Raw genomic sequence first — 15,481 nt, forward strand, 5'->3', positions numbered from 1 at the left:
ACAGTGGAAAAGAGATAAGATGAACCCAAACACTAGATCCTTAACTGAAATAACATGACTTTGTATACATTACCTGTTTAGAAAAGGGGGTTATATTAGGAGGGGGCGGGTTGTATGTTACCTCATACTATACATCTAATATTACATAATCATTTAGAGTATTAGTTTACTAACTATTAATACCAGCTACCCCTTTATATTTGTATAAATACAACATGTTATTAGGTTTATACTGTCTGCAAAAAACCTGATAAAAACTGATATGCTACTTTCATTCACTTATTTGACAGTGTAGGATGAGGTCAGTTCCAGAGGTCCATTTGTAATGACTAACTTACTGTTTACTCTTTCATGTGGTATCTGGGTTCTTTTAGACAACCATGAACTGGTCATGCTCTAAAGGACAACCACATTCAGATAACTGTGTGTGCTTGCACATGAATTTCATTGACTGACTTATCAAAACAGGATTCACAACACCTCACAACATGAAGAAAATTAATTTAATTGAACACATCCTCTAAATTAATAATGTCTGTCACTCAAAACTGGCCAATTTCCGCAGTGAGTAAGTGGGAAAAATCGAATTCTCTTCTGGTAGGAAGGGTATGTGATGTACAAGACGAACTTAACTTCTTCAGTAGCCTGAGGTTACACTCAGTGGATTTACTGAAAGAACATTAGCCTTCTAACTATTTTAATTTTATATGTGAGTGAAAATAGATTTGTTAAGCAATAGTCTCACATAGATTAAATGAGTTATGTGTGCCTCAAATTCATTACCATCTAAGTTTAAATCTAAAAATCAATGTTTTTAATGGTTTTATAGAAGAATAGATATGGCACAGTGTCTTCTGTTTTCTTTTTAGCATCAGCATTTTTTTAATTTTATTTTTTAATTTGTGACAAATACATTTTTCATATACCAAAATTAAAATTACATTTGACATGTATTTTTAATGGTATGTGTAATGTTTTGTGTCAAAAAAATGCACTGACTGAAATCTTTTTTTTTATTGTGCATATGTCCCACCAATTAATCAATGTCCATTTAATTGATGCTGAAAGAAGATGTGATAGTTAGTTTACTGAGAAGACCAGGGAGTCAATGAATTCAAACTTTTATTTCTTTTGCCAGTAGAGAGCACTGCTGGTTTGTTGTCACATCTAGGTCCAACTGCATGGTATGTTTGCCTGTAAAGGGCTTTTGAAAGCATATAAAAGACAGTTTGTTTTATTTAATGGTAAACAGAGCTTGTGTCGGACATAGAACATGCCTTCAATCTTATCAGGTAACACTAGAGAACTGTAGTTGTCATATTTCGTGACGTCTTTGGATAATACATATAGTTTAATTAAGAGGGTTGTTTTCTTTCACAGAATGAATAGCAAATTATTTTACAAAGAGGAAAAATAAAACACTGCAGTTTTTACTGCCAAAAAATGCCAACTGGCTGCTGTAGTGAGTTGTTTCATGAGTGTTGCTCCCCTGACAAACACCTCTACATAATTGGCTCATTCCTCGGCACTCAACCAGAGACGAAGGTCCCCAGGTTTTTCAGTTCATGTGGGCTTCCTGAGAGGAGGAGAGGAGTCTTAAAAGTGAGTGGCAGAGCCTGCTGCCGTGGCTGTAAGTGTTTGACTGGACTGTGCCTTACTCTTCTCAAATTATTCTGTATAAATGTTGTGCTTCCTCAGCAGTGGAGAACAGCCTTGAAAGGCACCATGTCAATCTAAATTGCTTGCTGATCAGTATTGAAGCCCATCATATCACTTTTTTCACTCTGCTGCAGTGAAGTCTTGACATGAAATGTTCAAGAAGCCTAACTTTCAGCATCATTTAACTGTACATAATGGGATCCGACGCTGCTTTCGTTGGGTCTGTTTAAGTCATTTACTGTAGTACAAATCACTATTAACTGACATTTTTAACTTTTTTTATCAAGATCACACTCAGAAATTTTAAGTGTAGTTTGTTAGGTAGGCCTATATAATGTTTTACTTCATAGATTGTGTCAGTTAACTAAACTAATTTCAACATGGGCAGTCATATTGTTGAAATCTGTGTAGGTGTAAGTGGAATATGGTGTGGTTTAAAATTCTTCATTCGACCTATCAAAAGTGGTATTGTGACTGGGATCAATACCGTTTATTTGTTCTGTGTTTGTGTCTTTGCTTAGGCTGCTTTCCAGATAGTTTAAGCACAGTTTACGGTTAGACCTGATTCACCTTTGAAACCATGCAAAGTTTCCAGTTATCTTGTCAGACATGAAACACTATGAGTTAAAAAGTGTTTTGTACTAAGATGTACCTGCTGATGACCCAATTATCTTGTTCGATTTTCTCCAGCTAGCTGCGTGACACAGACTGCTGCCACATCCTATTTGGTATATAACATTAAAGACTTATATGGTGAATAATGTACAACGTTGTGTTCATACATTAAGCTAACCTGTCAACATTACAAGGTTTAAAACTCTCACTGTAGGTGATAATCATGCTTTATACTATTAATGTATACTATGTATTTGTTGACATCAGGGATTATGTCTTGTGAAATAAGAAATACATAATTTTCACTTTGTTTCTTTAAGAATTCAGTTCTGTCTGATTCATAAGGTTACGAGAGGGAAAGAGGCTGTCTAAGTATATAATCTCAGAATATTTTATCCTTTTATCCTAGAGAGTTGTATAGGTATTGATCATGTTGTGAGACTGTATAGTTGTTGTTTTTTAATTATAATGTATATAATAATTAAGGTCATTAAGTTTTGCTGGGTTATTTTTCACATTTAATTCCAGTGCCCATTTTGGCAAGTAACTACTCCATGTCTCCTGGTTCTTACGGCTTTTTCCTTATTTAACTTAATTCTACCTTCACTGAAACACTTTCATTTTTCTCTGTCATCCTGTCTTATGAAGGTTTGCCCAGATGATTCACTCACACTGAGTCCAGCTGCTCGCTGTACTCTCACAGATATCTTGGTGTCCTGCGCGCTAACGTCATGTCATGGATGAAACCAGTGACTTTGCTGAATAACCTTGAACACACCCACATGCTGTTGGCTTCTAAGGCCGGGAAGAGGACAGGTGAGAGATACTTCACACACTCAACTGCACAGAGAAAGTCTGTCTGAATTAGCTGCCAGGAGGAGACCTGGATCTCATTCAGAAGAAGATAAAAAAGCAGCTGATGAATCCCAGGAGGAATTTAGACTCAATCCATAGCCTCGTTTAGCCCTCTCATTCATTCATATATGTCCCAATACCTTAGCGTGATGAGCAAACATGCTGATTCAGGAACACAATTAGTTGTTTATTAATACTCTACAGCACTTGTACTTTTCAATTCAATCTTTTTGATCATCACATAAGAACAATGCAGACCTACATAAACAGGTTGACCCACAAAAGCGCTGATAATAACAAGGCTACGTTCTGATGTCGGGATGCTTCTCTGACAGTATACAGAACTCACACTTCCTCTCAGACACATCACACTTCATCTGTATGTCATTTTAAGGGTCAGCATTTCATTCTCTACTGCTGCTGTGTCCAGGTAAGTAAGTGATCCAATTTTGGAGTCAGTGCCATCACATCTACGTATCTGGGCCAACAGGAAATACGTGTACATGGCAACAGGCTCAGCTAAGGGGAAAAGCATCTGTCAAACTCTGATGAGTTATTATACATTTGCCTTGTTTAATATGAGCTGCCAAGTTCCTCTGCGTCCTAACCATGATGCTGAAGCTTTGAATGGATATTTTGAGAGCAGATCCTGGTGTTGCAGCCTAGTTTACAGCAGTCACAGCTTGAATTGCACTTGGGAAGTAGTCACAGATCTGATCTTGTGAGCTATACATTTAGTTCATTCAGCATATCAGTGACTCAGTAATCAACACAGAACTTTGGCCATGTGAGAAACTCTTTGATTTCAGGTGACAGCTCCCTTAATCACACCTAAACTTAGCTATTTGTTCTTCAAAGGAGAGCTAAATAACCACCATTCAAGACCTGTCAGAACTGGAACATAATTTTCTTTGTGACACCTTACAAAAAACACCTTGATATTTATCTTTGTCCCTTGTATGGCCTTTCACTGGAAATAGTGTTAGCTGTGTCTCTATTGTGCTTGTGTCCTCAAATGCCAGTCTGATAGAAGCTGATTTATTTAAAAAATATGCCAGATCGTCACAACTCATCCAACTGGAGTGAGGAACGCTTGTTGCAGTATCTTCCCTCAGTTGATCTTTGAAATTCTCTGACATTTATTTACATTTGTGTCATATGTTTTCTGGATAACTGAATGTCCATAAAAGCAGCCATGATTTCAGTCTAATTCTTACTTGATAAACCCCTTCATGTTGTTTGTGTGTTTTTATTCCCAACAAGACTATTACAATTCTGTGGATGCCACCTCATGCTTTAGTGAGATTTGATCATTGTTTTTGGCTGGGAAATCCCTCTCATGGGAATTATGTATGGTTTTGAAAAGATGTACCAGCTTGCCTCTCTTTGCAGTAATGGTACTAACTATCACTTAGATATTGAAATGACGGAAATCTCTCAGGGATTTTTGCAGATCTGTCTCTGTCTCACTACTAATTACTATTTTGCTTTATAATCCAGTAAATCAAATAAACCACAAATACTACTCTACGTTAGTCTGTACTTGGCACTTCAGCCACGACTCGCTCTTCCTTGTGGTGTGCGGCTGTCATGTCAGTTTTTTGACAGTTTCTCCTCTATACTTTCCAGTTACATCAAAGGTGACCCCATGGCTTTGAATTTCCCCTCCAAAAGTTTTAAATTCTTGGACTGAGTGCAGATGTTTTTCAAAGAAAATGGCCCTCCGTTTTGCACACTGTGTCCTACACAGTATTCCCTTAATGCATTTCCTTGGTGAAGAATGAAAAAGCACTAACTAGCACATAATAAATCCCAAAAATTGAGGAATCCAGGACAGTATTTTACTCCATGACTGTAGTCTTGCCATTTTCCTGACTAACTTTATCCAGGTCAGTGCTGTCCCCATATCCATTTCAACTGTTCTTGTGATGGAGAAGTACATTAACTATGGAGGGCAACAGCCAGCAGTTTTAGTTTTACAAACCAGCTAAGCTGCAATTATTTGTTTTTGACATTTTCCTAGGAAGGTTGTTCTTCTTTTATGTCTTCAGATAACTGTTATAGATCTGGAAAACGAAACAACACCTCCTCCACCTCCATGGCATAAATGTTTAGTTATTTCAGTACAGTGAGTTTGCGTGTAAAAGCTATGTAAATTATTGATCCAAACTTTTCATAAACCATGATACATCTTACATTCGTGTTACTTTCCTAGTATAGTTCCTCAAAACCATTTATTCTAAAATGACCCATTTTTTTTCAAGTTCATCATACTTAACCAGGTGCAAAATGTGTCATCGCAAGGTGATGAAAATAGTTGTGTGTTATCAGTCTGTTGCCCAGGGCTCCTGCTCCACATTTATGGTAGTGGAGTGAATAAATGTAGATAGAAGTGTAGGTCAATAATAAAAAAATACACTGTGCCTGTGGCATGAGTGGAATATTTTAATTGTTCCTTTTCTTAGACAGGAATTGTAGCACACATACATCACTTTGACTTCTTTTGCAAGTCTGTAAGTGAGAGTCCTTGTTTGGTGATGAAAGTTTCTTCTGGCTCACGAAGATACTGCACAGACCACACCAGAGGCCACTGTGTACAGTAAAATTGTCTCCTTTCAGCATTACTTTAATCTTTTATCATTTAGCTGCAGCAACTGTGCAAAAGCATTTAGTAAAAGCCAGCCAATTCTTTGTTTGAGAAAAAATAATGTTTTATGTTTTTCACATGACTTTTGATAGCCAGAAAAACATTGTAAACTTGTTCTTCTTTGGCATCATAAAGTTTTCAACTCCCAGTATTTTACAATAACAGAACCAATTGTTTTTCTATGTATCTGCGTGACAAAATATCCACTACAGCTCCCCAAACACTGACAGTTTTAGGATTCATCGTGAGCTAAAGCTTTAAAAGCTTCTGAAAGCTGAAGGAGGATGTTCACATTGTGTGAAGGACCTCATATATTTACAAACAACAAAGCGCTCTTTTTGGCTGGACCGCAGCAGTGGGACGAGCCCTATAACAGCAAATGTCTGTGACTGACTGAGAAGCTGAGCTCGGCCGAATGCCACGTGACTGAGTGCCTTTACATAGTCAAGCCACATACTAGGTTTTGACCTCGTCATGTTTTTTCTCAGTTTCACTTATGTTCAGATCAGCTCACTCCCATAGCTCACTGTAGATGATGGATAAATGAATAATTGACTAGTCCAACAGTCGTTTCATTGCAGAACAGCTCATTTTGGCTGACACCATGGGTCCTGTTTCTGCAGTTTGAATACTGGCAACTGAATTGTTATTTCTCTGAGGAGATATAAGCTTCTGCTTCTTTCCAACAGATTTTATTTGGGCTGTAATCTTCATAGTTTTGTTGCCCTCCTGACTGTTAATGAAATCTTAACGAGGACGGCTTACTGTTACTGGCCGCTGTCAGTGAATTAAAGTTTAACAGACATGCACCATTTAAGATCCAGTTCACAGAAGAACAGGCTTTATTTTCTCTTGTACATATTTCATTGAAATCCAATAATGTGCCTTTGTCTTGCTTTTTGCACTTAGTTATTAAAAAAATGTATATCTTTGATGTAGGAATGGCAGAAATATTATAGTCACAGTTTGTACCTTTTTTAAACTAGAGTATATTACACAGTTGTATCTTAGTAATGCAAACGTTTTATATATGTTTCATGAGGGTTGACGTGGAAATAAATGTTTTGTATTTTAGAATATACTTCCTTTATGTTTTAAGTATGAGGTGTCTTTAAATATGTGAGGCTGATTCATTGGGGTTGTTTGTGTTAAAGGCATGTTAAATAAATGTCTTTGGATTGTTCATCCTGAGAAAAAGGCTACAGGTCAGTATGTGATGTGACTTTGTGACTCTTCCTCAGAGGGCTTTGGAGAAAAGTGAGAAGCCGCTTATGGAATGGATGTTAAAGAAAGAAAGGAGATAAAGAGGTGCAGCGAGTCAGTAAGTACAAAGAGACCAAAAAATTATAAGTCATGTCTGTGACTTTAACGACTGTCATCATTCAGTGAATGGGAAGAAGGGACTGACAAGAGAATGAAGCTGGGATGAAATAATTACATTACATGACAATGTTTTGGTCCGTTTAACAGTCTGTCTTTTTCAGTTTGCGTGCTTCTACTAATAATCAAACCAAAAGTTTGAGTATTGAATAGAGACAAGCAGGAAGACAAAAGTAGAAATAAATGATTAAATAAAGCAGGATACTGCAGCCCTTACTGTTTTTAAAGTCACTGAAATTTCCAGAATAATTTAGGATCCTTTAATTTTCTTTTGACCTAAAAGGTTCCCAACCATGTATTTGAAAATCAAAGTTTTATTAAACCAAACCTAAATTTACATTTCATCATCTCCCTCTCTGCCGTGGCATTTCTTGATTAGATGTGGTCAAACTAAGAGCTCTTCATACTGTCTGTCGCCAGTATCTGACTCATCCAAGTTATTTTTTAGCTTCAAGCTTCAGCTGTTGAGTTCATTTTAGATATTCTCCCCATGCAGCAGCTTATTGAAGGATTTCACATTTATATTACATCTAATCTTGTAGGGCTGATTGGCTGAAATATTGATCATGATAAAATGTTTAATTTCAGTCTATCAATAATTATTGATATTTTCTTAATGATCTATTTAATGAAGACCCGAAGAAGACTTTAACCACCTTACTTTCATATTTTATTATTTATTCATTTTATTTATTCTGTTTTATTTACCGTTTACTTTGTCAACAATTCCCTTACCATCTGCACTTTTCTTACTCATACTGTTTCTGTTTTTGTCACATGTCGATGGTACATCCGAACAACACACCTGTTTTCGTGTCCCTATTATTCCACACCCTATTATCAAGGGATATGATAGGCTGTTTATGAGCCACGGAGAGGACATGCTTGTCGTTTGTTTGTAAAACTGAACTTTGCCTGTTTGTTATGTGCTTTTGTGGAAGTTTAAATTTAATGAATTTAAGTGAAAACATTGAACAAACTATTTCTTTCACTATAGTGCATATCACTATGGCCCAGGCCTATCACCTCCATATTTGCAAGTCCTACTTACTGTGTAGATATAACTCCCCATGTGCAATTTCTGGCAGGTAGCCTCTGAGGGACTTTCTGAAGGAGATGTGTGAGACAATGTTAACAGTGACAGTTTAATTGGAAGGTTAATCATGTCTGATGGTGTCTGATCTTCACACCCAAAGCCACATAGGAGAAGTGATTTGGGAAATAAGATTGTCATTCTAGTCTGATGACCCACCTGGCACAATTTCTGTCTTTGTGAACTATTTAATGAGGATTAAGAACATTTAGGTGGCCTTACTATAAAAGAGATATTGGTCTTATCATCTCAAACAGCCATTGACTGAGAACAAGATTAGATTTTAGGACTGATTAAAATGACTCCAGTTCATCGAAGATAATTCTCACCTGGAACAACAAAATCACGATACCCGATATTAACATTGTTTTGTGACACTGTAGACGAGCTTCATAAATATTAACGTGTCTCTCCTGAAGTTGGAAACAAAATTGACCATGACTTATCTTTCATCAGTGGCACAGTCTCTTGCATAATGGATGCATAGTTTTTCTGAAGAGTCGTAAATTTGAAGATCGTAAAGTATACATATTGCTGGGTGTGATAAATGTTTATAGAATGAATCATGGAAGCATCGGAGTTTTTTACAGCATAAATGTGTGGCATTAGTTTAAATACTATGAACAAGCAAAGCCAAAAGTATTTTACTAGAGCAGATGGTGGAACAGGTCAAAGCCTCAATTGTGTTAATTTATCTGATGGAGGACAGAACAGAGTACAGTGAGATGTGAGTGGCAGAAGATGGAATCATATGTTTAGATTAAAAACTGCAGTTGTCACCCAAATTGATGCATTTGGATAGCGCCTCTGTGCCAACTTGACAATGTTTGCATCTTGACACCTACTACAGCGCTGTTTTTCAGTGTTCAGTCTACTCTTGAACTTGGTGCAGGGAATTCTCTGTGGACCTTTCTATCTGTTTATGAAATTTCTGTAAGAATGGCACCAGTGTGTGAGCAAGCAATAGTGTGTAGGTTAAGCAGAAACTTCGATTTTAAGGTTACAGTGACCATGAGTGGGGGAATAGAATAAGGGAGTTCATAAAGTATTTGGTCTAAAAAAAAACCAAGCCCACATTGTTAGAAAGTAGTGATGACGGTAATATGAGCATCACTGACTTTTACCCCAGAAAAACAATTCCTATCCCAAAATGGTGACCTTTCTTCCCTCCTCAAGCAGAAGGAAAGACTTCTCAGAGTCTTTGTCTGCTGTGAAGGCATCTCTCAGAGGAGCTCCACATTCCTAATCTCTGTGTGCCTCCTTTCAGAAACACTCAGATTTTGCTCCAAGCTGCTTCACTTGCTTTTGTAGCAGCACAATGATCTGGGCTGTGTTACTCTGCACTGGATTTGAGAATGGAGTAATTCGGAGCATATTCGAGCCTTGCTGATGTCTATTTATCTGAATTGCTCCCTCTTTAGCCACGTAGCCTGACTGCAGTACAGTGGACCTTTTGACCACTAATTTTTGAAAATGCTTCCAAACAACTAAACTGATTAAGTAGATAATTTTAAAAAGGCAGATTAAATTAAGCAGAATATTACACATTACACACACACCCAAATGCATTCATTAGATATGTTGTCATAAACTACATAACTACATAAACTACATAAACTATCTATATTTCTACTACTATCTATATTTGTGTGTGTGTGTGTGTGTGTGTGTGTGTGTGTGTGTGTGTGTGTGTGTGTGTGTGTGTGTGTGTGTGTGTGTGTGTGTGTGTGTGTGTGTGTGTGTGTGTGTGTGTGTGTGTAATCATTGTTGAGCAAGGGAAATTTAAATATATGTGTAAATATGTAAGAGTAATTTCAAACGGCTCAGTTTCATCTTTGCTCCCTGGATAGATGTCACTAATGACATTAATGTGAAATTAAAAGTAAATGTCACACTCCTTATCCCATCCTCCTTGTCATGTTATCAGTGATCAAATTAATCAGAAGTCCCATAAAAATGTCTAATAAAATTGCTCTCTAGTAAAACTGACTCACCAGGACTTTTTCTATTCATTCTAATGCCAACTCTGTTGGAACACATGGATCCATGAATTATAAGCTGTTAATAATAGGTATGTCTGCCTCTGTGACATTGCAAACTTTGTGTTTGCGCAGTCCTATTTCCACAGTCGCTTAGTCTTGTTCAGTATCAGATGTTAGTGCTGCAGTATCACAATAATCATAAACCATGTGGAGGTCAGGGAGCAAAAGCCGCAGGGGAGGCAAACAAAGCAGACTATTCTTTTCTGCCTGACTGTCTCTCTGTCTTTGATTTTAAAGTGCACATTTGTACTATGGAGAAAAGAGGATTTCCAACAATCCTTCAACTATTGACTCATTTCTTTCTTATCTAGGCTTATGCTGGTGCTTATGCTTCCTCATGCTTCCTCCCAGTTTAATGGCTTTTGGAAAAGCAGAAATCTGTCCCAACACTGCAGACGTTTCAACGCAAGGAAAACCATAAATTCATGTCGTGTGAATACACATGTTTTACCATTAAGTTGTTCACTCCCAGCGGAGTCTCTGCCATAGGAGTTGCGGCACATTTTTTCTAAGTATGTAAATTCAAAATCACATTTATTTGAACAAAAGCATTTCCCAATGGATTGGCTGTTTATACCTTATGTGAAAAGTACCATGCTGCATGACTTAATGTTTGAAAAATCATGCAGCATTTTATATCGTAGTTTTAGAATCGAGAAATTTCACACACCAGGACATGGCTGTGCCCCTCTGTTTGACTGAATAAGGTTACTGTGCTGCTTTAATTTCCAGAGGGAACCACTGTGGTGGTAGGAAACATCATTTGCTAATTAAAAAGATTGTCTCCTGGCGTCTTCACGAAAAAGATTATGTTCCCAGAAGCTTGTTAAAACTGAAGTTCTGATAGAAAGCATGGCTGTAAACAGGAATAATCTGCAGTAACAGGTACAAAATTGATTGAATTCTCCAACAAGTGTAAAAAGTTGAGTTAGAAACCGTCATCTAAAAATGCCTTCAGGAACGATTAATGGTGCCTGTCCTCCTCGGCTCCAGTTCTGGGTTCTTTCATTCTACAGGTTCTAAATTCCTGTGTGGAGTTTATGTGTGGCCGTATGACTGGAAAAGATTGCTTTAATTTGTGTGGAATTATGTGTTATTTATTATTATTTCTCCAAAAAATGTTTTGTATTTGAATTCCAATGCAAGGATGTAGTAAAAAAATGCAAACAGATCAAGATTTTTGTTTCTGGTTGCAAGAAGCCCCATTTAATGTTCAGCTTTGTTCTCTTTCGCGCTGCTGTACTATTGATTTATCATGCAATCCACTTATCCACAATAGAGAAGACTCTTCATTGAGTTGAACTAACTCAGTTAAGGCATTAGCACTGAATCAATTCTCCTTTATTTATCCAGGCCTTGACAGATAAGCATGTATTGAACGTTTCACATGAGAGTGGCAGGTACTTCAAGAAGTGCCTATCAGTGGTACGTAAAGCCACAGTGAGGAAATCAATGTGCGTCGCTCCTAGTCCTCTGAACTGAAGGAATGTGAGATTGTAGCTGGCTGTTGTTGTGTTCATGTACTTGAAGAGCCCATACAACATAAGCTGTTTTATGAAACGTTACAGTGTGAAGTTTTTCTTTACTGATCCATAGATATAGAAGTAATTAGAGCTGAGCAATATGGACAAAATCAAATATCACAATATTTTCAACCAAACACCTTGAATATTGACAGCATTGTTGGGCTGGCTGTGCTTTCACAAAATATTTACACAATGAGATTTTTGATGTAGAGATTTTTTCAATAGACTAACTTGAACAATCCGATAAGTTCAGAAAATATTATCACTTTACTGTAATGTAGCCTTGAAAACCAAGAAAAGACAATACTTATGCTATACCACCATATTACATACCTAAAATCTAAGATGATAATAGTCACAATATCAATATAATATCAATACATTTCCCAGCTATAGAAGTAATCATAATTAGTTGGCACCACAACCATTACGTTTTGTATGCACCATAATAAAATGTGTCTTAACCTGTGATTTGACTGTGAAACTGCTGCAATCTTATAATTATAAGCATAATCATAACTATCAAGGACAAATGGCTTTAAGAAAGTCTGGAGAAGAGACAGAGTTATTAAAAATAATTTTAATGTAGACAGAATAATGACACGCGTTTTACAGCTGGAGCGCACTACAAACAGAAAGTTTCATAAACTGTAGTATACAGTATGATCCAGAAGAAGTCCTCTGGCTGCACTCAAGAGCTCTTACATAATGTTATGATGTGGTGTTGTGAGGGGCCAGCTGATAGAACCAGTGAGAATCAGAAATTAAAAGGAAAAAATAACCCAAATGCTACAGACAACTTAGCTCTTGTTGTTTTTGGGATATTGAAGTCAATGCATCTTATTTATTTTATTTTCTGATTGGCTTTTGTTATTGTGAATCAGTTGAACGAACCAATTACAAAATGCTTAAAGCTGTAATAGTCTTACTGATATTGTTTACCTTTTGGCTGGAATGTTAAATGAAGTCCAATAACATTGTGTTGTGCTAAGCTACAGTTGTAGTCCTTTGTAAAAGTTAGGTTACACTTCGATGTAATACGCACTTCACAAAAAATAGTTGACATCATCAGTGTGCATTATTTTACAGAAACCTTGTATCACCAGGAAAGGCAGCAGTCAAGGTGTTCCACATTTAGAAAATGTTTCATTAACCTCTGAGTTTTCTAGACTTCCAAAACCAGTAAACCAATCAGTGGTTTAATTGTAATTTAATACAATTCAAAATAAGGAAAAGTAGCATCTTGAAGATTCAAGGTTTCAGCAAGACAGTGACAACATGGGGATTATGTTTTACTGCACAATCAATGTATGGAAAATGATGAATACTTAGGTTAGTATTTTATCAGGATAGCTGGAGGATGTGAACTGTCAAACACAGAGGTTGTAAATATAAACAAGGGAAACAAAGTAACTTTGTATTATACATAAAGACACAGAACAACATTCAATAGAGCAATTAGATATAATGATAATAAGCTAACAGTGATACACAGAACTGATAGCCATCATAGTGAACTGTATAAGACTTGTGATAATGGGGGCTTTCCTTTAAACCTTATGAGATACAACATAGGTGCTTTCATTACTGGATGTTGCAGTGCAAACAGATATTATACACATTATGTTTTTAACTGACAGTATTACAATAGATCTTCCTATGTGAATATAATGTAATGCAGCTTAATAACAGTGGTTTCAGTATCTTTGTCTGAGCAAAAAGTAAAAGAGTTTGTATTCACAAAACAAGAAGATTCAATAGTAATGACTATACAATAATATTTGCATAAATAAAAATCATGACCAAACATCAACTGAAGGTAGTACTTGAGATTGAACAGTGTGAGCAATAGATTTTATGTAACCGTGAAATAAACACTTAGGCAGTTATGTGAAAGGACATGTGCATTTGATATACATATTTGGGAAAATTGTGCATACAGTTAGCTTGGAAGTGTGTGATAATATAATTGATATCCAAGTACAACAATCTGCATAATTTCTGCCCTTATTAGTTATACTTCAGTTCCCACTTTAATACCTCATGAGGCAGCGAACCACTGGTGCTTCAGATGTATCAGTGTCACAAATTCAGCCACCTCGCAAAGTAAGACGGATATAGATGGTGATAGACAGATGGTTCAAGTAGCCAAGTATTTTCTTTGACAGTGCCTGCTCTTTTCCAAACAGTTTCCATGGACAACTTCTCAGATGGTTCTGTGTAACAAACCATCTGGTGCGTCAGGTTAACCGCTTCCCACTTGTGCATCAGCTATGAGTGCAGCCTTGTCCTCAGCTGCTTGAAATAGTCAGCTGCATGAGTAAGACTTGCAAGCAGGCATGAGCATTTTATATTGCTTGGCTGGAAAAGTGCAAAAAAAAGAAAGAAAATCAATTGCACCATAAAACTTTATTTATTAAAAATTTTTGCCATGTGTGGCATGAATTCAGTGTTTTTGTTGTCCTATTTTAGTGAGTTCTCAGTATAGTACATTAGTTATGATAAGAAGTGTTGACCAAAATGTCCCCATTTGCAAGTAAGTAGATATTGTCAGTATGTATTTAACAGATGCATTTACAAAGAAAAACTAACTTTATTTTGCTTTTCAGCATTTTTACATTCATCCTGACTGACGTTTAGTAACCTTCAACCTCCAACAATAGACACATCAACTACAGTACTAAACCAGATACATTCAACAAATGTGATGATGTGAAATTTAAGAAAAAAGTCACATTTTTTAATAAAAGCCTTTTAAAGAGTTTTAACCATAATGGAAACTCTGATACACCATCTTCATACCAAAAAATATTTTTTTTGGGGGGGGGGTACTGAATTACTAGGAACAAGACCAACCACCATTGTAACACTGGGGCTCCATCTACAGTATATTCTATCATTATCACGTACATGCTGGTACTGATGAGAGGCACTATTACACCAACACAACACTGGTTCAACACTCTGCAGCTACTGATGCTTCCCCCAGTAATCATACAAATATGTATTACTACAATGTCTGTTGGCAGTGACTTGGTTTGAATGCATTTGGAAGATTTCTTTCAAAATGAGACATCTACCATTGTAAAAGTGACACTACATTTACAAAATTTGACTTTCTAATGGATCGTAAGTCATTTAACTCAACACACTTTTATAGACTGAATCTGTCATATTTTAGAAATGTTGAATGATACACTGAATGTACATTTTAGAAATGAAACATAAATAACATTTATGTCACAAAGGCTTTGTGTGTGTGTGTGTGTGTGTCTGTGTGTGTCCACGTGCACGTGTGTGCGTGTGTGCGCGTGTGTGTGTGTGTGTGTGTGTGTGTGTGTGTGTCTTCTTAAATACATACAACTTAACTTATGTCAACATTAGTAACCGGGTGCAATTTACGGATTTCATAAGTTTGATTTATTAGACATATTTAAAAAAAAATACAATAGAAATGTATGTAATGTTTTGGAGGGCTCCTATTGAGAGCAATGTAAAGCTTAGGGTAAAATTAATTCTGGCCATTCTTCAAGTTTTAGAAAGTAATCTAAATTAAATAAAAAACTGAATTAATCAAGTTAAAGAAAAAAGCCAGTATGTTTTCTTTAGGTGAGCAAAAAATGTACATTTTGGACTCTCTTTGCTGTTCTTTAGCATGAAACCA

At 36.4% G+C, this 15,481-nt stretch overlaps 1 long non-coding RNA gene across 1 annotated transcript in view; it reads left to right on the plus strand.

Moving 5' to 3' along the window:
* The first annotated feature begins 1,535 nt into the window (after window positions 1-1,535).
* LOC128378889 (uncharacterized) overlaps window positions 1,536-15,481 on the plus strand; it is a 54,564-nt gene continuing 40,618 nt past the window's right edge. The window contains exons 1-2 of the long non-coding RNA XR_008323374.1: window positions 1,536-1,630; window positions 2,923-3,090. This is a non-coding gene — a long non-coding RNA (uncharacterized LOC128378889). The remainder of the gene's footprint in view (window positions 1,631-2,922; window positions 3,091-15,481) is intronic.

The sequence above is a fragment of the Scomber japonicus genome, chromosome 18 (genome assembly GCF_027409825.1).
Source record: "Scomber japonicus isolate fScoJap1 chromosome 18, fScoJap1.pri, whole genome shotgun sequence".
In the NCBI taxonomy this organism is placed as follows: Eukaryota; Metazoa; Chordata; class Actinopteri; order Scombriformes; family Scombridae; genus Scomber; species Scomber japonicus.